This window comes from Chiloscyllium plagiosum, unplaced genomic scaffold, assembly GCF_037043375.1.
Source record: "Chiloscyllium plagiosum isolate Xiang-an unplaced genomic scaffold, Cpla_swu_hap1 HiC_scaffold_42, whole genome shotgun sequence".
Classification (NCBI taxonomy): Eukaryota; Metazoa; Chordata; class Chondrichthyes; order Orectolobiformes; family Hemiscylliidae; genus Chiloscyllium; species Chiloscyllium plagiosum.
Window position 1 is genome coordinate 105,414,953 of NW_028270180.1, and position 22,666 is coordinate 105,437,618.

Below are 22,666 nucleotides of genomic sequence, written 5' to 3' on the forward strand. Positions count from 1 at the left end.
GCAAGTCGAAAGGTTCCTCTGAGAGTGTAATTTCTTTAATTGCTATTGTTGATTGAATGAGCCACTAACGTGCGAATTGCTCCAGAACATCTGATTCAAGACATCTGGTGCCAATTCTCGCACGTTGAATAACGATTGACAGCTTCCAAATGAGGTCTTTCTGAGACTACCTTGGGGTACATTTGACAGACAGACAAGTTCAGGAATTCGTGGTGCGCTGTGACACCAGAGCATCTGCATCTTTCCTGTCTGTGAACCGAGCCGCCTGCACAAGGAATGCAAATGCGGTACTGCTTTTCGTGGAAGGATCCGAAGGCGGTAAATACACTCTCAAACAGAGTGGCATGTAATCAGAACCAGGTTGGAGAAAAAGTTAACAACGCTTTGCACTGTAATTAAATGGAATTGCATAACATTTCACTACGAGAGCAGATTTGTTCAAGCAAATTCGAAGGCAGGTTTGCAGATGTGAAAGCATGCAAGAAAGCTCAGCTCTTGTCCATGTAAAAGGCTGCAGTTGAAGAACAAAGCAGTTTCTGCCCAGTTTCGAACTGGGGACCTTTCGCGTGTGAGGCGAACGCGATGACCACTACACTACAGAAACAAGCCACAGCCGGCCGTGCGGCGGCTCCGTGGCGTGCAGCACTGAAAGCTGAATCCGTTTCACCTTTCTGTTTCCAATAGCTCGTTGTTGTCCAGCGTAATTGACATCTTGAAAACGTAAAAAAAAAGACACGTTAAATTGATGACAAAATATAGACAAAGATGTCGTCGATGTTTGTACCGTAGGGCGAGGTGGAATAGGCTGGGACGACTTTCCTTGCAGCGTAACAGCTGCGACATGACCTTATGGAAGGGTGGTAAACTGAGTATTTACGTGTTTTACCCAAGTTGGTGTGAGTTGAAAACTCGACAGCATAGCTTTAAGGTGAGTGTGCTGAAAGTGACAAAGGACCTGAGGCACATTTCTCACAAAGAAGGTTGTGCGTGTTTGGAATGATCACCAGAGGAAGTGGAGAAGGCTATTACACTCAGAAAATTGCAAAGGTAATCGGTTGAGTTTCTTGATAGGAAGCGTTTAAAGGGATTGCGGCCAAATGCTGGGGAACGCGACTTGTTTAATTTTGGCTATGTGGTGAGCATGGACGAGGTCCACCGAAGTATCTTTTTCCACGGTGTACCCCAATAACGTCGTGTTGCTTCCACCGGCTTTAAAGGATTACTTTTTAGCGGAGCTTGCCATCGCAGTCTGTGGCACAATCATTTAGTGTGTTCGACTGCTCACGGGAAAGGTAGTATTGTGAAACACTGCAGAAACGAACGCCTTCCTTAGTTTAGCTCCGACTGACCATATTCTGTGAAATTTTCCCAGATCCTCAGCTGAGGATTTTTGCTGCTGAAAGTTACCTCAGAAACCCTGTTAAATCGAAATGTATTGAGCGAATCGCAAAACAGAAAGCATTTAACACGGAACACAAACAAAACTGGCATACCTCATGCATTTTCAGACACAGAGATGCATGAATGCTAAATGTGATACAGTCTGAGGGCATGAGTCATAAAGTAATCTCACAACTAACAACAGGGCATTTCCAAACGGCTCTTTCAAACATACTGCAGCCTTAGTGCACCACCGCTTTCCAGACAATGCTGAAATGAGAGAAAGAAAGAACATAATAAGAATTGGCCGTAAAAAGTGAATTTCACCAATCACAGTCTCGATTAGATTATCTTTCCCTTCCGATGTTCCCAAGTCGGAAATGAAGGAAGTGGGAGAAATTCAATAAGGTATGACATCGAAATTCATTGGAACGATTTTCCCATTAGCTAGAAACCCAATAACAACGAGTAGAGTCACCGTAGGACTTCGTTTCACAACAGCGATGAAATAACAGTCTCCATTCGGTTCCAGTAAAAGCTCAACTTGCCTGGGACGGCAGAACTGTTTGGGATTTTCCGCGCGGGAGGCGAACACGATCATGACAGTAGAGACATTTTGAAATACTTGGCAGTATCCCACACCACAGTTAATTCCCTGGGAAGCAAACCCATTTTACTTTTGTTTTCAACATCAATATACAGTGGGCACCGAAACAGCATTTTAACAAGCTGCAGCGTTGGAGTGGATCAGCAGAAATGGCACTGGTGGGATTCGAACCAGTTTCGAGACTGGAACCTGGATCCAGCGCCTTAGACCGCTCGGCCAAACTACAAGCCGGCCGCGTCGCCTCATTTTCTTGTATTTCCAATTGTGCTCCTGCATAACAACAGATGCAAAGTCACATGAAATGGGGTTCCATGATTCCTCTCGGACTCGCACAGCTGCTGGGATGTGCCCGGCTACAATGTCAATTTCGCAGCAGATATTGATAGCCCATCAATCCAGACAAAAATCAATGGTAAGCTGAGTCTATCTTCTCAGACTCTTTTCAGCTACAAATGTATCTGTCAGTGCGTGAGAATATGGGTTCGCTTATGATTTGGTAAAATAACCATGAGCTGCTTGACATTACGGGAATTTCCATTCTTGCTTTGCTAAATGATTTCACCCATTGCTCGAAACAGGACGACTTTCACGTTTACACGGAATACGAAACACACCGGACTACAGTGAAAATGCACAAACCTGAGCAGGCCGTGTTCCACATCATACCGTGCAGCATAGTTTCAGTCACTGTGTCTGTTTTTTTTTTCAGAATAAGAGTCCCAAAGAATGTTCTCCACCCTAAAACCGGAGGTAGCATTACAATCCGAGAACGACAGATCACATTGTGAGAATGCTCTGACCTCGGAGCCAGTTCGAGATGCCACTTTCCTTGCCTTTTACCTTAACCGTGCAATTTGCTGCTGAGATGTTCACTCCTGGACATGAGCCACATGGATACCAACTGAGTTGGAAACCTGTGTGGGAATCGAGGAGAAGCGACTCAATAAATTTTGCTAAATTCGGTGGTGCTTTTTAGAAATGCAGTTTCTGTTCACCTCAATCTAAAAGCCAGTTTCTGAACATAGTGACAGAAGTCAAAAGGTAATTACCTCACCCCACCCCCACTCCGGAAGAGGCGCTAACTGCCCTTGAGTGCTTTTTGTTCTCGATGTGAAGAGCTTTCACGCCTGAGTCACCTTCACGTCTCTGGTTGCTGAGTGAATCACAAAGAAGGAATTTCACCAGAGCTGCAACTGCCTCACTTCTCCACTCGCCCTCCCCGTTTACATTTTCCTGCTCGTCAGTGATTTGAAGAAAACCAAATGGAAGCGATGTCATTCTATAGCCTCTCTGTCGATTCCTCCGTTTCAGTTCCAACATGACTTAGATCTCGGGGCGGACCTTAATACTAGAGACGCTATGAATGCGCAAGTCGAAAGGTTCCTCTGAGAGTGTAATTTCTTTAATTGCTATTGTTGATTGAATGAGCCACTAACGTGCGAATTGCTCCAGAACATCTGATTCAAGACATCTGGTGCCAATTCTCGCACGTTGAATAACGATTGACAGCTTCCAAATGAGGTCTTTCTGAGACTACCTTGGGGTACATTTGACAGACAGACAAGTTCAGGAATTCGTGGTGCGCTGTGACACCAGAGCATCTGCATCTTTCCTGTCTGTGAACCGAGCCGCCTGCACAAGGAATGCAAATGCGGTACTGCTTTTCGCGGAAGGATCCGAAGGCGGTAAATACACTCTCAAACAGAGTGGCATGTAATCAGAACCAGGTTGGAGAAAAAGTTAACAACGCTTTGCACTGTAATTAAATGGAATTGCATAACATTTCACTACGAGAGCAGATTTGTTCAAGCAAATTCGAAGGCAGGTTTGCAGATGTGAAAGCATGCAAGAAAGCTCAGCTCTTGTCCATGTAAAAGGCTGCAGTTGAAGAACAAAGCAGTTTCTGCCCAGTTTCGAACTGGGGACCTTTCGCGTGTGAGGCGAACGTGATGACCACTACACTACAGAAACAAGCCACAGCCGGCCGTGCGGCGGCTCCGTGGCATGCAGCACTGAAAGCTGAATCCGTTTCACCTTTCTGTTTCCAATAGCTCGTTGTTGTCCAGCGTAATTGACATCTTGAAAACGTAAAAAAAAAGACACGTTAAATTGATGACAAAATATAGACAAAGATGTCGTCGATGTTTGTACCGTAGGGCGAGGTGGAATAGGCTGGGACGACTTTCCTTGCAGCGTAACAGCTGCGACATGACCTTATGGAAGGGTGGTAAACTGAGTATTTACGTGTTTTACCCAAGTTGGTGTGAGTTGAAAACTCGACAGCATAGCTTTAAGGTGAGTGTGCTGAAAGTGACAAAGGACCTGAGGCACATTTCTCACAAAGAAGGTTGTGCGTGTTTGGAATGATCACCAGAGGAAGTGGAGAAGGCTATTACACTCAGAAAATTGCAAAGGTAATCGGTTGAGTTTCTTGATAGGAAGCGTTTAAAGGGATTGCGGCCAAATGCTGGGGAACGCGACTTGTTTAATTTTGGCTATGTGGTGAGCATGGACGAGGTCCACCGAAGTATCTTTTTCCACGGTGTACCCCAATAACGTCGTGTTGCTTCCACCGGCTTTAAAGGATTACTTTTTAGCGGAGCTTGCCATCGCAGTCTGTGGCACAATCATTTAGTCTGTTCGACTGCTCACGGGAAAGGTAGTATTGTGAAACACTGCAGAAACGAACGCCTTCCTTAGTTTAGCTCCGACTGACCATATTCTGTGAAATTTTCCCAGATCCTCAGCTGAGGATTTTTGCTGCTGAAAGTTACCTCAGAAACCCTGTTAAATCGAAATGTATTGAGCGAATCGCAAAACAGAAAGCATTTAACACGGAACACAAACAAAACTGGCATACCTCATGCATTTTCAGACACAGAGATGCATGAATGCTAAATGTGATACAGTCTGAGGGCATGAGTCATAAAGTAATCTCACAACTAACAACAGGGCATTTCCAAACGGCTCTTTCAAACATACTGCAGCCTTAGTGCACCACCGCTTTCCAGACAATGCTGAAATGAGAGAAAGAAAGAACATAATAAGAATTGGCCGTAAAAAGTGAATTTCACCAATCACAGTCTCGATTAGATTATCTTTCCCTTCCGATGTTCCCAAGTCGGAAATGAAGGAAGTGGGAGAAATTCAATAAGGTATGACATCGAAATTCATTGGAACGATTTTCCCATTAGCTAGAAACCCAATAACAACGAGTAGAGTCACCGTAGGACTTCGTTTCACAACAGCGATGAAATAACAGTCTCCATTCGGTTCCAGTAAAAGCTCAACTTGCCTGGGACGGCAGAACTGTTTGGGATTTTCCGCGCGGGAGGCGAACACGATCATGACAGTAGAGACATTTTGAAATACTTGGCAGTATCCCACACCACAGTTAATTCCCTGGGAAGCAAACCCATTTTACTTTTGTTTTCAACATCAATATACAGTGGGCACCGAAACAGCATTTTAACAAGCTGCAGCGTTGGAGTGGATCAGCAGAAATGGCACTGGTGGGATTCGAACCAGTTTCGAGACTGGAACCTGGATCCAGCGCCTTAGACCGCTCGGCCAAACTACAAGCCGGCCGCGCCGCCTCATTTTCTTGTATTTCCAATTGTGCTCCTGCATAACAACAGATGCAAAGTCACATGAAATGGGGTTCCATGATTCCTCTCGGACTCGCACAGCTGCTGGGATGTGCCCGGCTACAATGTCAATTTCGCAGCAGATATTGATAGCCCATCAATCCAGACAAAAATCAATGGTAAGCTGAGTCTATCTTCTCAGACTCTTTTCAGCTACAAATGTATCTGTCAGTGCGTGAGAATATGAGTTCGCTTATGATTTGGTAAAATAACCATGAGCTGCTTGACATTACGGGAATTTCCATTCTTGCTTTGCTAAATGATTTCACCCATTGCTCGAAACAGGACGACTTTCACGTTTACACGGAATACGAAACACACCGGACTACAGTGAAAATGCACAAACCTGAGCAGGCCGTGTTCCACATCATACCGTGCAGCATAGTTTCAGTCACTGTGTCTGTTTTTTTTTTCAGAATAAGAGTCCCAAAGAATGTTCTCCACCCTAAAACCGGAGGTAGCATTACAATCCGAGAACGACAGATCACATTGTGAGAATGCTCTGACCTCGGAGCCAGTTCGAGATGCCACTTTCCTTGCCTTTTACCTTAACCGTGCAATTTGCTGCTGAGATGTTCACTCCTGGACATGAGCCACATGGATACCAACTGAGTTGGAAACCTGTGTGGGAATCGAGGAGAAGCGACTCAATAAATTTTGCTAAATTCGGTGGTGCTTTTTAGAAATGCAGTTTCTGTTCACCTCAATCTAAAAGCCAGTTTCTGAACATAGTGACAGAAGTCAAAAGGTAATTACCTCACCCCACCCCCACTCCGGAAGAGGCGCTAACTGCCCTTGAGTGCTTTTTGTTCTCGATGTGAAGAGCTTTCACGCCTGAGTCACCTTCACTTCTCTGGTTGCTGAGTGAATCACAAAGAAGGAATTTCACCAGAGCTGCAACTGCCTCACTTCTCCACTCGCCCTCCCCGTTTACATTTTCCTGCTCGTCAGTGATTTGAAGAAAACCAAATGGAAGCGATGTCATTCTATAGCCTCTCTGTCGATTCCTCCGTTTCAGTTCCAACATGACTTAGATCTCGGGGCGGACCTTAATACTAGAGACGCTATGAATGCGCAAGTCGAAAGGTTCCTCTGAGAGTGTAATTTCTTTAATTGCTATTGTTGATTGAATGAGCCACTAACGTGCGAATTGCTCCAGAACATCTGATTCAAGACATCTGGTGCCAATTCTCGCACGTTGAATAACGATTGACAGCTTCCAAATGAGGTCTTTCTGAGACTACCTTGGGGTACATTTGACAGACAGACAAGTTCAGGAATTCGTGGTGCGCTGTGACACCAGAGCATCTGCATCTTTCCTGTCTGTGAACCGAGCCGCCTGCACAAGGAATGCAAATGCGGTACTGCTTTTCGCGGAAGGATCCGAAGGCGGTAAATACACTCTCAAACAGAGTGGCATGTAATCAGAACCAGGTTGGAGAAAAAGTTAACAACGCTTTGCACTGTAATTAAATGGAATTGCATAACATTTCACTACGAGAGCAGATTTGTTCAAGCAAATTCGAAGGCAGGTTTGCAGATGTGAAAGCATGCAAGAAAGCTCAGCTCTTGTCCATGTAAAAGGCTGCAGTTGAAGAACAAAGCAGTTTCTGCCCAGTTTCGAACTGGGGACCTTTCGCGTGTGAGGCGAACGTGATGACCACTACACTACAGAAACAAGCCACAGCCGGCCGTGCGGCGGCTCCGTGGCATGCAGCACTGAAAGCTGAATCCGTTTCACCTTTCTGTTTCCAATAGCTCGTTGTTGTCCAGCGTAATTGACATCTTGAAAACGTAAAAAAAAAGACACGTTAAATTGATGACAAAATATAGACAAAGATGTCGTCGATGTTTGTACCGTAGGGCGAGGTGGAATAGGCTGGGACGACTTTCCTTGCAGCGTAACAGCTGCGACATGACCTTATGGAAGGGTGGTAAACTGAGTATTTACGTGTTTTACCCAAGTTGGTGTGAGTTGAAAACTCGACAGCATAGCTTTAAGGTGAGTGTGCTGAAAGTGACAAAGGACCTGAGGCACATTTCTCACAAAGAAGGTTGTGCGTGTTTGGAATGATCACCAGAGGAAGTGGAGAAGGCTATTACACTCAGAAAATTGCAAAGGTAATCGGTTGAGTTTCTTGATAGGAAGCGTTTAAAGGGATTGCGGCCAAATGCTGGGGAACGCGACTTGTTTAATTTTGGCTATGTGGTGAGCATGGACGAGGTCCACCGAAGTATCTTTTTCCACGGTGTACCCCAATAACGTCGTGTTGCTTCCACCGGCTTTAAAGGATTACTTTTTAGCGGAGCTTGCCATCGCAGTCTGTGGCACAATCATTTAGTCTGTTCGACTGCTCACGGGAAAGGTAGTATTGTGAAACACTGCAGAAACGAACGCCTTCCTTAGTTTAGCTCCGACTGACCATATTCTGTGAAATTTTCCCAGATCCTCAGCTGAGGATTTTTGCTGCTGAAAGTTACCTCAGAAACCCTGTTAAATCGAAATGTATTGAGCGAATCGCAAAACAGAAAGCATTTAACACGGAACACAAACAAAACTGGCATACCTCATGCATTTTCAGACACAGAGATGCATGAATGCTAAATGTGATACAGTCTGAGGGCATGAGTCATAAAGTAATCTCACAACTAACAACAGGGCATTTCCAAACGGCTCTTTCAAACATACTGCAGCCTTAGTGCACCACCGCTTTCCAGACAATGCTGAAATGAGAGAAAGAAAGAACATAATAAGAATTGGCCGTAAAAAGTGAATTTCACCAATCACAGTCTCGATTAGATTATCTTTCCCTTCCGATGTTCCCAAGTCGGAAATGAAGGAAGTGGGAGAAATTCAATAAGGTATGACATCGAAATTCATTGGAACGATTTTCCCATTAGCTAGAAACCCAATAACAACGAGTAGAGTCACCGTAGGACTTCGTTTCACAACAGCGATGAAATAACAGTCTCCATTCGGTTCCAGTAAAAGCTCAACTTGCCTGGGACGGCAGAACTGTTTGGGATTTTCCGCGCGGGAGGCGAACACGATCATGACAGTAGAGACATTTTGAAATACTTGGCAGTATCCCACACCACAGTTAATTCCCTGGGAAGCAAACCCATTTTACTTTTGTTTTCAACATCAATATACAGTGGGCACCGAAACAGCATTTTAACAAGCTGCAGCGTTGGAGTGGATCAGCAGAAATGGCACTGGTGGGATTCGAACCAGTTTCGAGACTGGAACCTGGATCCAGCGCCTTAGACCGCTCGGCCAAACTACAAGCCGGCCGCGCCGCCTCATTTTCTTGTATTTCCAATTGTGCTCCTGCATAACAACAGATGCAAAGTCACATGAAATGGGGTTCCATGATTCCTCTCGGACTCGCACAGCTGCTGGGATGTGCCCGGCTACAATGTCAATTTCGCAGCAGATATTGATAGCCCATCAATCCAGACAAAAATCAATGGTAAGCTGAGTCTATCTTCTCAGACTCTTTTCAGCTACAAATGTATCTGTCAGTGCGTGAGAATATGAGTTCGCTTATGATTTGGTAAAATAACCATGAGCTGCTTGACATTACGGGAATTTCCATTCTTGCTTTGCTAAATGATTTCACCCATTGCTCGAAACAGGACGACTTTCACGTTTACACGGAATACGAAACACACCGGACTACAGTGAAAATGCACAAACCTGAGCAGGCCGTGTTCCACATCATACCGTGCAGCATAGTTTCAGTCACTGTGTCTGTTTTTTTTTTCAGAATAAGAGTCCCAAAGAATGTTCTCCACCCTAAAACCGGAGGTAGCATTACAATCCGAGAACGACAGATCACATTGTGAGAATGCTCTGACCTCGGAGCCAGTTCGAGATGCCACTTTCCTTGCCTTTTACCTTAACCGTGCAATTTGCTGCTGAGATGTTCACTCCTGGACATGAGCCACATGGATACCAACTGAGTTGGAAACCTGTGTGGGAATCGAGGAGAAGCGACTCAATAAATTTTGCTAAATTCGGTGGTGCTTTTTAGAAATGCAGTTTCTGTTCACCTCAATCTAAAAGCCAGTTTCTGAACATAGTGACAGAAGTCAAAAGGTAATTACCTCACCCCACCCCCACTCCGGAAGAGGCGCTAACTGCCCTTGAGTGCTTTTTGTTCTCGATGTGAAGAGCTTTCACGCCTGAGTCACCTTCACTTCTCTGGTTGCTGAGTGAATCACAAAGAAGGAATTTCACCAGAGCTGCAACTGCCTCACTTCTCCACTCGCCCTCCCCGTTTACATTTTCCTGCTCGTCAGTGATTTGAAGAAAACCAAATGGAAGCGATGTCATTCTATAGCCTCTCTGTCGATTCCTCCGTTTCAGTTCCAACATGACTTAGATCTCGGGGCGGACCTTAATACTAGAGACGCTATGAATGCGCAAGTCGAAAGGTTCCTCTGAGAGTGTAATTTCTTTAATTGCTATTGTTGATTGAATGAGCCACTAACGTGCGAATTGCTCCAGAACATCTGATTCAAGACATCTGGTGCCAATTCTCGCACGTTGAATAACGATTGACAGCTTCCAAATGAGGTCTTTCTGAGACTACCTTGGGGTACATTTGACAGACAGACAAGTTCAGGAATTCGTGGTGCGCTGTGACACCAGAGCATCTGCATCTTTCCTGTCTGTGAACCGAGCCGCCTGCACAAGGAATGCAAATGCGGTACTGCTTTTCGTGGAAGGATCCGAAGGCGGTAAATACACTCTCAAACAGAGTGGCATGTAATCAGAACCAGGTTGGAGAAAAAGTTAACAACGCTTTGCACTGTAATTAAATGGAATTGCATAACATTTCACTACGAGAGCAGATTTGTTCAAGCAAATTCGAAGGCAGGTTTGCAGATGTGAAAGCATGCAAGAAAGCTCAGCTCTTGTCCATGTAAAAGGCTGCAGTTGAAGAACAAAGCAGTTTCTGCCCAGTTTCGAACTGGGGACCTTTCGCGTGTGAGGCGAACGCGATGACCACTACACTACAGAAACAAGCCACAGCCGGCCGTGCGGCGGCTCCGTGGCGTGCAGCACTGAAAGCTGAATCCGTTTCACCTTTCTGTTTCCAATAGCTCGTTGTTGTCCAGCGTAATTGACATCTTGAAAACGTAAAAAAAAAGACACGTTAAATTGATGACAAAATATAGACAAAGATGTCGTCGATGTTTGTACCGTAGGGCGAGGTGGAATAGGCTGGGACGACTTTCCTTGCAGCGTAACAGCTGCGACATGACCTTATGGAAGGGTGGTAAACTGAGTATTTACGTGTTTTACCCAAGTTGGTGTGAGTTGAAAACTCGACAGCATAGCTTTAAGGTGAGTGTGCTGAAAGTGACAAAGGACCTGAGGCACATTTCTCACAAAGAAGGTTGTGCGTGTTTGGAATGATCACCAGAGGAAGTGGAGAAGGCTATTACACTCAGAAAATTGCAAAGGTAATCGGTTGAGTTTCTTGATAGGAAGCGTTTAAAGGGATTGCGGCCAAATGCTGGGGAACGCGACTTGTTTAATTTTGGCTATGTGGTGAGCATGGACGAGGTCCACCGAAGTATCTTTTTCCACGGTGTACCCCAATAACGTCGTGTTGCTTCCACCGGCTTTAAAGGATTACTTTTTAGCGGAGCTTGCCATCGCAGTCTGTGGCACAATCATTTAGTGTGTTCGACTGCTCACGGGAAAGGTAGTATTGTGAAACACTGCAGAAACGAACGCCTTCCTTAGTTTAGCTCCGACTGACCATATTCTGTGAAATTTTCCCAGATCCTCAGCTGAGGATTTTTGCTGCTGAAAGTTACCTCAGAAACCCTGTTAAATCGAAATGTATTGAGCGAATCGCAAAACAGAAAGCATTTAACACGGAACACAAACAAAACTGGCATACCTCATGCATTTTCAGACACAGAGATGCATGAATGCTAAATGTGATACAGTCTGAGGGCATGAGTCATAAAGTAATCTCACAACTAACAACAGGGCATTTCCAAACGGCTCTTTCAAACATACTGCAGCCTTAGTGCACCACCGCTTTCCAGACAATGCTGAAATGAGAGAAAGAAAGAACATAATAAGAATTGGCCGTAAAAAGTGAATTTCACCAATCACAGTCTCGATTAGATTATCTTTCCCTTCCGATGTTCCCAAGTCGGAAATGAAGGAAGTGGGAGAAATTCAATAAGGTATGACATCGAAATTCATTGGAACGATTTTCCCATTAGCTAGAAACCCAATAACAACGAGTAGAGTCACCGTAGGACTTCGTTTCACAACAGCGATGAAATAACAGTCTCCATTCGGTTCCAGTAAAAGCTCAACTTGCCTGGGACGGCAGAACTGTTTGGGATTTTCCGCGCGGGAGGCGAACACGATCATGACAGTAGAGACATTTTGAAATACTTGGCAGTATCCCACACCACAGTTAATTCCCTGGGAAGCAAACCCATTTTACTTTTGTTTTCAACATCAATATACAGTGGGCACCGAAACAGCATTTTAACAAGCTGCAGCGTTGGAGTGGATCAGCAGAAATGGCACTGGTGGGATTCGAACCAGTTTCGAGACTGGAACCTGGATCCAGCGCCTTAGACCGCTCGGCCAAACTACAAGCCGGCCGCGTCGCCTCATTTTCTTGTATTTCCAATTGTGCTCCTGCATAACAACAGATGCAAAGTCACATGAAATGGGGTTCCATGATTCCTCTCGGACTCGCACAGCTGCTGGGATGTGCCCGGCTACAATGTCAATTTCGCAGCAGATATTGATAGCCCATCAATCCAGACAAAAATCAATGGTAAGCTGAGTCTATCTTCTCAGACTCTTTTCAGCTACAAATGTATCTGTCAGTGCGTGAGAATATGGGTTCGCTTATGATTTGGTAAAATAACCATGAGCTGCTTGACATTACGGGAATTTCCATTCTTGCTTTGCTAAATGATTTCACCCATTGCTCGAAACAGGACGACTTTCACGTTTACACGGAATACGAAACACACCGGACTACAGTGAAAATGCACAAACCTGAGCAGGCCGTGTTCCACATCATACCGTGCAGCATAGTTTCAGTCACTGTGTCTGGTTTTTTTTTCAGAATAAGAGTCCCAAAGAATGTTCTCCACCCTAAAACCGGAGGTAGCATTACAATCCGAGAACGACAGATCACATTGTGAGAATGCTCTGACCTCGGAGCCAGTTCGAGATGCCACTTTCCTTGCCTTTTACCTTAACCGTGCAATTTGCTGCTGAGATGTTCACTCCTGGACATGAGCCACATGGATACCAACTGAGTTGGAAACCTGTGTGGGAATCGAGGAGAAGCGACTCAATAAATTTTGCTAAATTCGGTGGTGCTTTTTAGAAATGCAGTTTCTGTTCACCTCAATCTAAAAGCCAGTTTCTGAACATAGTGACAGAAGTCAAAAGGTAATTACCTCACCCCACCCCCACTCCGGAAGAGGCGCTAACTGCCCTTGAGTGCTTTTTGTTCTCGATGTGAAGAGCTTTCACGCCTGAGTCACCTTCACGTCTCTGGTTGCTGAGTGAATCACAAAGAAGGAATTTCACCAGAGCTGCAACTGCCTCACTTCTCCACTCGCCCTCCCCGTTTACATTTTCCTGCTCGTCAGTGATTTGAAGAAAACCAAATGGAAGCGATGTCATTCTATAGCCTCTCTGTCGATTCCTCCGTTTCAGTTCCAACATGACTTAGATCTCGGGGCGGACCTTAATACTAGAGACGCTATGAATGCGCAAGTCGAAAGGTTCCTCTGAGAGTGTAATTTCTTTAATTGCTATTGTTGATTGAATGAGCCACTAACGTGCGAATTGCTCCAGAACATCTGATTCAAGACATCTGGTGCCAATTCTCGCACGTTGAATAACGATTGACAGCTTCCAAATGAGGTCTTTCTGAGACTACCTTGGGGTACATTTGACAGACAGACAAGTTCAGGAATTCGTGGTGCGCTGTGACACCAGAGCATCTGCATCTTTCCTGTCTGTGAACCGAGCCGCCTGCACAAGGAATGCAAATGCGGTACTGCTTTTCGCGGAAGGATCCGAAGGCGGTAAATACACTCTCAAACAGAGTGGCATGTAATCAGAACCAGGTTGGAGAAAAAGTTAACAACGCTTTGCACTGTAATTAAATGGAATTGCATAACATTTCACTACGAGAGCAGATTTGTTCAAGCAAATTCGAAGGCAGGTTTGCAGATGTGAAAGCATGCAAGAAAGCTCAGCTCTTGTCCATGTAAAAGGCTGCAGTTGAAGAACAAAGCAGTTTCTGCCCAGTTTCGAACTGGGGACCTTTCGCGTGTGAGGCGAACGTGATGACCACTACACTACAGAAACAAGCCACAGCCGGCCGTGCGGCGGCTCCGTGGCATGCAGCACTGAAAGCTGAATCCGTTTCACCTTTCTGTTTCCAATAGCTCGTTGTTGTCCAGCGTAATTGACATCTTGAAAACGTAAAAAAAAAGACACGTTAAATTGATGACAAAATATAGACAAAGATGTCGTCGATGTTTGTACCGTAGGGCGAGGTGGAATAGGCTGGGACGACTTTCCTTGCAGCGTAACAGCTGCGACATGACCTTATGGAAGGGTGGTAAACTGAGTATTTACGTGTTTTACCCAAGTTGGTGTGAGTTGAAAACTCGACAGCATAGCTTTAAGGTGAGTGTGCTGAAAGTGACAAAGGACCTGAGGCACATTTCTCACAAAGAAGGTTGTGCGTGTTTGGAATGATCACCAGAGGAAGTGGAGAAGGCTATTACACTCAGAAAATTGCAAAGGTAATCGGTTGAGTTTCTTGATAGGAAGCGTTTAAAGGGATTGCGGCCAAATGCTGGGGAACGCGACTTGTTTAATTTTGGCTATGTGGTGAGCATGGACGAGGTCCACCGAAGTATCTTTTTCCACGGTGTACCCCAATAACGTCGTGTTGCTTCCACCGGCTTTAAAGGATTACTTTTTAGCGGAGCTTGCCATCGCAGTCTGTGGCACAATCATTTAGTCTGTTCGACTGCTCACGGGAAAGGTAGTATTGTGAAACACTGCAGAAACGAACGCCTTCCTTAGTTTAGCTCCGACTGACCATATTCTGTGAAATTTTCCCAGATCCTCAGCTGAGGATTTTTGCTGCTGAAAGTTACCTCAGAAACCCTGTTAAATCGAAATGTATTGAGCGAATCGCAAAACAGAAAGCATTTAACACGGAACACAAACAAAACTGGCATACCTCATGCATTTTCAGACACAGAGATGCATGAATGCTAAATGTGATACAGTCTGAGGGCATGAGTCATAAAGTAATCTCACAACTAACAACAGGGCATTTCCAAACGGCTCTTTCAAACATACTGCAGCCTTAGTGCACCACCGCTTTCCAGACAATGCTGAAATGAGAGAAAGAAAGAACATAATAAGAATTGGCCGTAAAAAGTGAATTTCACCAATCACAGTCTCGATTAGATTATCTTTCCCTTCCGATGTTCCCAAGTCGGAAATGAAGGAAGTGGGAGAAATTCAATAAGGTATGACATCGAAATTCATTGGAACGATTTTCCCATTAGCTAGAAACCCAATAACAACGAGTAGAGTCACCGTAGGACTTCGTTTCACAACAGCGATGAAATAACAGTCTCCATTCGGTTCCAGTAAAAGCTCAACTTGCCTGGGACGGCAGAACTGTTTGGGATTTTCCGCGCGGGAGGCGAACACGATCATGACAGTAGAGACATTTTGAAATACTTGGCAGTATCCCACACCACAGTTAATTCCCTGGGAAGCAAACCCATTTTACTTTTGTTTTCAACATCAATATACAGTGGGCACCGAAACAGCATTTTAACAAGCTGCAGCGTTGGAGTGGATCAGCAGAAATGGCACTGGTGGGATTCGAACCAGTTTCGAGACTGGAACCTGGATCCAGCGCCTTAGACCGCTCGGCCAAACTACAAGCCGGCCGCGCCGCCTCATTTTCTTGTATTTCCAATTGTGCTCCTGCATAACAACAGATGCAAAGTCACATGAAATGGGGTTCCATGATTCCTTTCGGACTCGCACAGCTGCTGGGATGTGCCCGGCTACAATGTCAATTTCGCAGCAGATATTGATAGCCCATCAATCCAGACAAAAATCAATGGTAAGCTGAGTCTATCTTCTCAGACTCTTTTCAGCTACAAATGTATCTGTCAGTGCGTGAGAATATGGGTTCGCTTATGATTTGGTAAAATAACCATGAGCTGCTTGACATTACGGGAATTTCCATTCTTGCTTTGCTAAATGATTTCACCCATTGCTCGAAACAGGACGACTTTCACGTTTACACGGAATACGAAACACACCGGACTACAGTGAAAATGCACAAACCTGAGCAGGCCGTGTTCCACATCATACCGTGCAGCATAGTTTCAGTCACTGTGTCTGTTTTTTTTTTCAGAATAAGAGTCCCAAAGAATGTTCTCCACCCTAAAACCGGAGGTAGCATTACAATCCGAGAACGACAGATCACATTGTGAGAATGCTCTGACCTCGGAGCCAGTTCGAGATGCCACTTTCCTTGCCTTTTACCTTAACCGTGCAATTTGCTGCTGAGATGTTCACTCCTGGACATGAGCCACATGGATACCAACTGAGTTGGAAACCTGTGTGGGAATCGAGGAGAAGCGACTCAATAAATTTTGCTAAATTCGGTGGTGCTTTTTAGAAATGCAGTTTCTGTTCACCTCAATCTAAAAGCCAGTTTCTGAACATAGTGACAGAAGTCAAAAGGTAATTACCTCACCCCACCCCCACTCCGGAAGAGGCGCTAACTGCCGTTGAGTGCTTTTTGTTCTCGATGTGAAGAGCTTTCACGCCTGAGTCACCTTCACGTCTCTGGTTGCTGAGTGAATCACAAAGAAGGAATTTCACCAGAGCTGCAACTGCCTCACTTCTCCACTCGCCCTCCCCGTTTACATTTTCCTGCTCGTCAGTGATTTGAAGAAAACCAAATGGAAGCGATGTCATTCTATAGCCTCTCTGTCGATTCCTCCGTTTCAGTTCCAACATGACTTAGATCTCGGGGCGGACCTTAATACTAGAGACGCTATGAATGCGCAAGTCGAAAGGTTCCTCTGAGAGTGTAATTTCTTTAATTGCTATTGTTGATTGAATGAGCCACTAACGTGCGAATTGCTCCAGAACATCTGATTCAAGACATCTGGTGCCAATTCTCGCACGTTGAATAACGATTGACAGCTTCCAAATGAGGTCTTTCTGAGACTACCTTGGGGTACATTTGACAGACAGACAAGTTCAGGAATTCGTGGTGCGCTGTGACACCAGAGCATCTGCATCTTTCCTGTCTGTGAACCGAGCCGCCTGCACAAGGAATGCAAATGCGGTACTGCTTTTCGCGGAAGGATCCGAAGGCGGTAAATACACTCTCAAACAGAGTGGCATGTAATCAGAACCAGGTTGGAGAAAAAGTTAACAACGCTTTGCACTGTAATTAAATGGAATTGCATAACATTTCACTACGAGAGCAGATTTGTTCAAGCAAATTCGAAGGCAGGTTTGCAGATGTGAAAGCATGCAAGAAAGCTCAGCTCTTGTCCATGTAAAAGGCTGCAGTTGAAGAACAAAGCAGTTTCTGCCCAGTTTCGAACTGGGGACCTTTCGCGTGTGAGGCGAACGTGATGACCACTACACTACAGAAACAAGCCACAGCCGGCCGTGCGGCGGCTCCGTGGCATGCAGCACTGAAAGCTGAATCCGTTTCACCTTTCTGTTTCCAATAGCTCGTTGTTGTCCAGCGTAATTGACATCTTGAAAACGTAAAAAAAAAGACACGTTAAATTGATGACAAAATATAGACAAAGATGTCGTCGATGTTTGTACCGTAGGGCGAGGTGGAATAGGCTGGGACGACTTTCCTTGCAGCGTAACAGCTGCGACATGACCTTATGGAAGGGTGGTAAACTGAGTATTTACGTGTTTTACCCAAGTTGGTGTGAGTTGAAAACTCGACAGCATAGCTTTAAGGTGAGTGTGCTGAAAGTGACAAAGGACCTGAGGCACATTTCTCACAAAGAAGGTTGTGCGTGTTTGGAATGATCACCAGAGGAAGTGGAGAAGGCTATTACACTCAGAAAATTGCAAAGGTAATCGGTTGAGTTTCTTGATAGGAAGCGTTTAAAGGGATTGCGGCCAAATGCTGGGGAACGCGACTTGTTTAATTTTGGCTATGTGGTGAGCATGGACGAGGTCCACCGAAGTATCTTTTTCCACGGTGTACCCCAATAACGTCGTGTTGCTTCCACCGGCTTTAAAGGATTACTTTTTAGCGGAGCTTGCCATCGCAGTCTGTGGCACAATCATTTAGTGTGTTCGACTGCTCACGGGAAAGGTAGTATTGTGAAACACTGCAGAAACGAACGCCTTCCTTAGTTTAGCTCCGACTGACCATATTCTGTGAAATTTTCCCAGATCCTCAGCTGAGGATTTTTGCTGCTGAAAGTTACCTCAGAAACCCTGTTAAATCGAAATGTATTGAGCGAATCGCAAAACAGAAAGCATTTAACACGGAACACAAACAAAACTGGCATACCTCATGCATTTTCAGACACAGAGATGCATGAATGCTAAATGTGATACAGTCTGAGGGCATGAGTCATAAAGTAATCTCACAACTAACAACAGGGCATTTCCAAACGGCTCTTTCAAACATACTGCAGCCTTAGTGCACCACCGCTTTCCAGACAATGCTGAAATGAGAGAAAGAAAGAACATAATAAGAATTGGCCGTAAAAAGTGAATTTCACCAATCACAGTCTCGATTAGATTATCTTTCCCTTCCGATGTTCCCAAGTCGGAAATGAAGGAAGTGGGAGAAATTCAATAAGGTATGACATCGAAATTCATTGGAACGATTTTCCCATTAGCTAGAAACCCAATAACAACGAGTAGAGTCACCGTAGGACTTCGTTTCACAACAGCGATGAAATAACAGTCTCCATTCGGTTCCAGTAAAAGCTCAACTTGCCTGGGACGGCAGAACTGTTTGGGATTTTCCGCGCGGGAGGCGAACACGATCATGACAGTAGAGACATTTTGAAATACTTGGCAGTATCCCACACCACAGTTAATTCCCTGGGAAGCAAACCCATTTTACTTTTGTTTTCAACATCAATATACAGTGGGCACCGAAACAGCATTTTAACAAGCTGCAGCGTTGGAGTGGATCAGCAGAAATGGCACTGGTGGGATTCGAACCAGTTTCGAGACTGGAACCTGGATCCAGCGCCTTAGACCGCTCGGCCAAACTACAAGCCGGCCGCGCCGCCTCATTTTCTTGTATTTCCAATTGTGCTCCTGCATAACAACAGATGCAAAGTCACATGAAATGGGGTTCCATGATTCCTCTCGGACTCGCACAGCTGCTGGGATGTGCCCGGCTACAATGTCAATTTCGCAGCAGATATTGATAGCCCATCAATCCAGACAAAAATCAATGGTAAGCTGAGTCTATCTTCTCAGACTCTTTTCAGCTACAAATGTATCTGTCAGTGCGTGAGAATATGGGTTCGCTTATGATTTGGTAAAATAACCATGAGCTGCTTGACATTACGGGAATTTCCATTCTTGCTTTGCTAAATGATTTCACCCATTGCTCGAAACAGGACGACTTTCACGTTTACACGGAATACGAAACACACCGGACTACAGTGAAAATGCACAAACCTGAGCAGGCCGTGTTCCACATCATACCGTGCAGCATAGTTTCAGTCACTGTGTCTGTTTTTTTTTCAGAATAAGAGTCCCAAAGAATGTTCTCCACCCTAAAACCGGAGGTAGCATTACAATCCGAGAACGACAGATCACATTGTGAGAATGCTCTGACCTCGGAGCCAGTTCGAGATGCCACTTTCCTTGCCTTTTACCTTAACCGTGCAATTTGCTGCTGAGATGTTCACTCCTGGACATGAGCCACATGGATACCAACTGAGTTGGAAACCTGTGTGGGAATCGAGGAGAAGCGACTCAATAAATTTTGCTAAATTCGGTGGTGCTTTTTAGAAATGCAGTTTCTGTTCACCTCAATCTAAAAGCCAGTTTCTGAACATAGTGACAGAAGTCAAAAGGTAATTACCTCACCCCACCCCCACTCCGGAAGAGGCGCTAACTGCCGTTGAGTGCTTTTTGTTCTCGATGTGAAGAGCTTTCACGCCTGAGTCACCTTCACGTCTCTGGTTGCTGAGTGAATCACAAAGAAGGAATTTCACCAGAGCTGCAACTGCCTCACTTCTCCACTCGCCCTCCCCGTTTACATTTTCCTGCTCGTCAGTGATTTGAAGAAAACCAAATGGAAGCGATGTCATTCTATAGCCTCTCTGTCGATTCCTCCGTTTCAGTTCCAACATGACTTAGATCTCGGGGCGGACCTTAATACTAGAGACGCTATGAATGCGCAAGTCGAAAGGTTCCTCTGAGAGTGTAATTTCTTTAATTGCTATTGTTGATTGAATGAGCCACTAACGTGCGAATTGCTCCAGAACATCTGATTCAAGACATCTGGTGCCAATTCTCGCACGTTGAATAACGATTGACAGCTTCCAAATGAGGTCTTTCTGAGACTACCTTGGGGTACATTTGACAGACAGACAAGTTCAGGAATTCGTGGTGCGCTGTGACACCAGAGCATCTGCATCTTTCCTGTCTGTGAACCGAGCCGCCTGCACAAGGAATGCAAATGCGGTACTGCTTTTCGCGGAAGGATCCGAAGGCGGTAAATACACTCTCAAACAGAGTGGCATGTAATCAGAACCAGGTTGGAGAAAAAGTTAACAACGCTTTGCACTGTAATTAAATGGAATTGCATAACATTTCACTACGAGAGCAGATTTGTTCAAGCAAATTCGAAGGCAGGTTTGCAGATGTGAAAGCATGCAAGAAAGCTCAGCTCTTGTCCATGTAAAAGGCTGCAGTTGAAGAACAAAGCAGTTTCTGCCCAGTTTCGAACTGGGGACCTTTCGCGTGTGAGGCGAACGTGATGACCACTACACTACAGAAACAAGCCACAGCCGGCCGTGCGGCGGCTCCGTGGCATGCAGCACTGAAAGCTGAATCCGTTTCACCTTTCTGTTTCCAATAGCTCGTTGTTGTCCAGCGTAATTGACATCTTGAAAACGTAAAAAAAAAGACACGTTAAATTGATGACAAAATATAGACAAAGATGTCGTCGATGTTTGTACCGTAGGGCGAGGTGGAATAGGCTGGGACGACTTTCCTTGCAGCGTAACAGCTGCGACATGACCTTATGGAAGGGTGGTAAACTGAGTATTTACGTGTTTTACCCAAGTTGGTGTGAGTTGAAAACTCGACAGCATAGCTTTAAGGTGAGTGTGCTGAAAGTGACAAAGGACCTGAGGCACATTTCTCACAAAGAAGGTTGTGCGTGTTTGGAATGATCACCAGAGGAAGTGGAGAAGGCTATTACACTCAGAAAATTGCAAAGGTAATCGGTTGAGTTTCTTGATAGGAAGCGTTTAAAGGGATTGCGGCCAAATGCTGGGGAACGCGACTTGTTTAATTTTGGCTATGTGGTGAGCATGGACGAGGTCCACCGAAGTATCTTTTTCCACGGTGTACCCCAATAACGTCGTGTTGCTTCCACCGGCTTTAAAGGATTACTTTTTAGCGGAGCTTGCCATCGCAGTCTGTGGCACAATCATTTAGTCTGTTCGACTGCTCACGGGAAAGGTAGTATTGTGAAACACTGCAGAAACGAACGCCTTCCTTAGTTTAGCTCCGACTGACCATATTCTGTGAAATTTTCCCAGATCCTCAGCTGAGGATTTTTGCTGCTGAAAGTTACCTCAGAAACCCTGTTAAATCGAAATGTATTGAGCGAATCGCAAAACAGAAAGCATTTAACACGGAACACAAACAAAACTGGCATACCTCATGCATTTTCAGACACAGAGATGCATGAATGCTAAATGTGATACAGTCTGAGGGCATGAGTCATAAAGTAATCTCACAACTAACAACAGGGCATTTCCAAACGGCTCTTTCAAACATACTGCAGCCTTAGTGCACCACCGCTTTCCAGACAATGCTGAAATGAGAGAAAGAAAGAACATAATAAGAATTGGCCGTAAAAAGTGAATTTCACCAATCACAGTCTCGATTAGATTATCTTTCCCTTCCGATGTTCCCAAGTCGGAAATGAAGGAAGTGGGAGAAATTCAATAAGGTATGACATCGAAATTCATTGGAACGATTTTCCCATTAGCTAGAAACCCAATAACAACGAGTAGAGTCACCGTAGGACTTCGTTTCACAACAGCGATGAAATAACAGTCTCCATTCGGTTCCAGTAAAAGCTCAACTTGCCTGGGACGGCAGAACTGTTTGGGATTTTCCGCGCGGGAGGCGAACACGATCATGACAGTAGAGACATTTTGAAATACTTGGCAGTATCCCACACCACAGTTAATTCCCTGGGAAGCAAACCCATTTTACTTTTGTTTTCAACATCAATATACAGTGGGCACCGAAACAGCATTTTAACAAGCTGCAGCGTTGGAGTGGATCAGCAGAAATGGCACTGGTGGGATTCGAACCAGTTTCGAGACTGGAACCTGGATCCAGCGCCTTAGACCGCTCGGCCAAACTACAAGCCGGCCGCGCCGCCTCATTTTCTTGTATTTCCAATTGTGCTCCTGCATAACAACAGATGCAAAGTCACATGAAATGGGGTTCCATGATTCCTCTCGGACTCGCACAGCTGCTGGGATGTGCCCGGCTACAATGTCAATTTCGCAGCAGATATTGATAGCCCATCAATCCAGACAAAAATCAATGGTAAGCTGAGTCTATCTTCTCAGACTCTTTTCAGCTACAAATGTATCTGTCAGTGCGTGAGAATATGGGTTCGCTTATGATTTGGTAAAATAACCATGAGCTGCTTGACATTACGGGAATTTCCATTCTTGCTTTGCTAAATGA

General features: G+C 45.0%; 5 non-coding genes across 5 annotated transcripts; all 5 read right to left on the reverse strand.

Annotated features, from left to right (window-relative positions):
- Positions 1-3,885: 3,885 nt before the first annotated feature.
- Positions 3,886-3,958, reverse strand: trnav-cac (transfer RNA valine (anticodon CAC)). Its single transcript has one exon. It is a non-coding gene; the product is annotated as a tRNA-Val (tRNA).
- A 3,281-nt stretch (positions 3,959-7,239) lies between these two features.
- trnav-cac (transfer RNA valine (anticodon CAC)) lies at positions 7,240-7,312 on the reverse strand. Its single transcript has one exon. It is a non-coding gene; the product is annotated as a tRNA-Val (tRNA).
- A 6,635-nt stretch (positions 7,313-13,947) lies between these two features.
- On the reverse strand, positions 13,948-14,020 carry trnav-cac (transfer RNA valine (anticodon CAC)). Its single transcript has one exon. It is a non-coding gene; the product is annotated as a tRNA-Val (tRNA).
- Positions 14,021-17,301: 3,281 nt separating this feature from the next.
- trnav-cac (transfer RNA valine (anticodon CAC)) lies at positions 17,302-17,374 on the reverse strand. Its single transcript has one exon. It is a non-coding gene; the product is annotated as a tRNA-Val (tRNA).
- Positions 17,375-20,654: 3,280 nt separating this feature from the next.
- Positions 20,655-20,727, reverse strand: trnav-cac (transfer RNA valine (anticodon CAC)). Its single transcript has one exon. It is a non-coding gene; the product is annotated as a tRNA-Val (tRNA).
- Between the last annotated feature and the right edge of the window lie 1,939 nt (positions 20,728-22,666).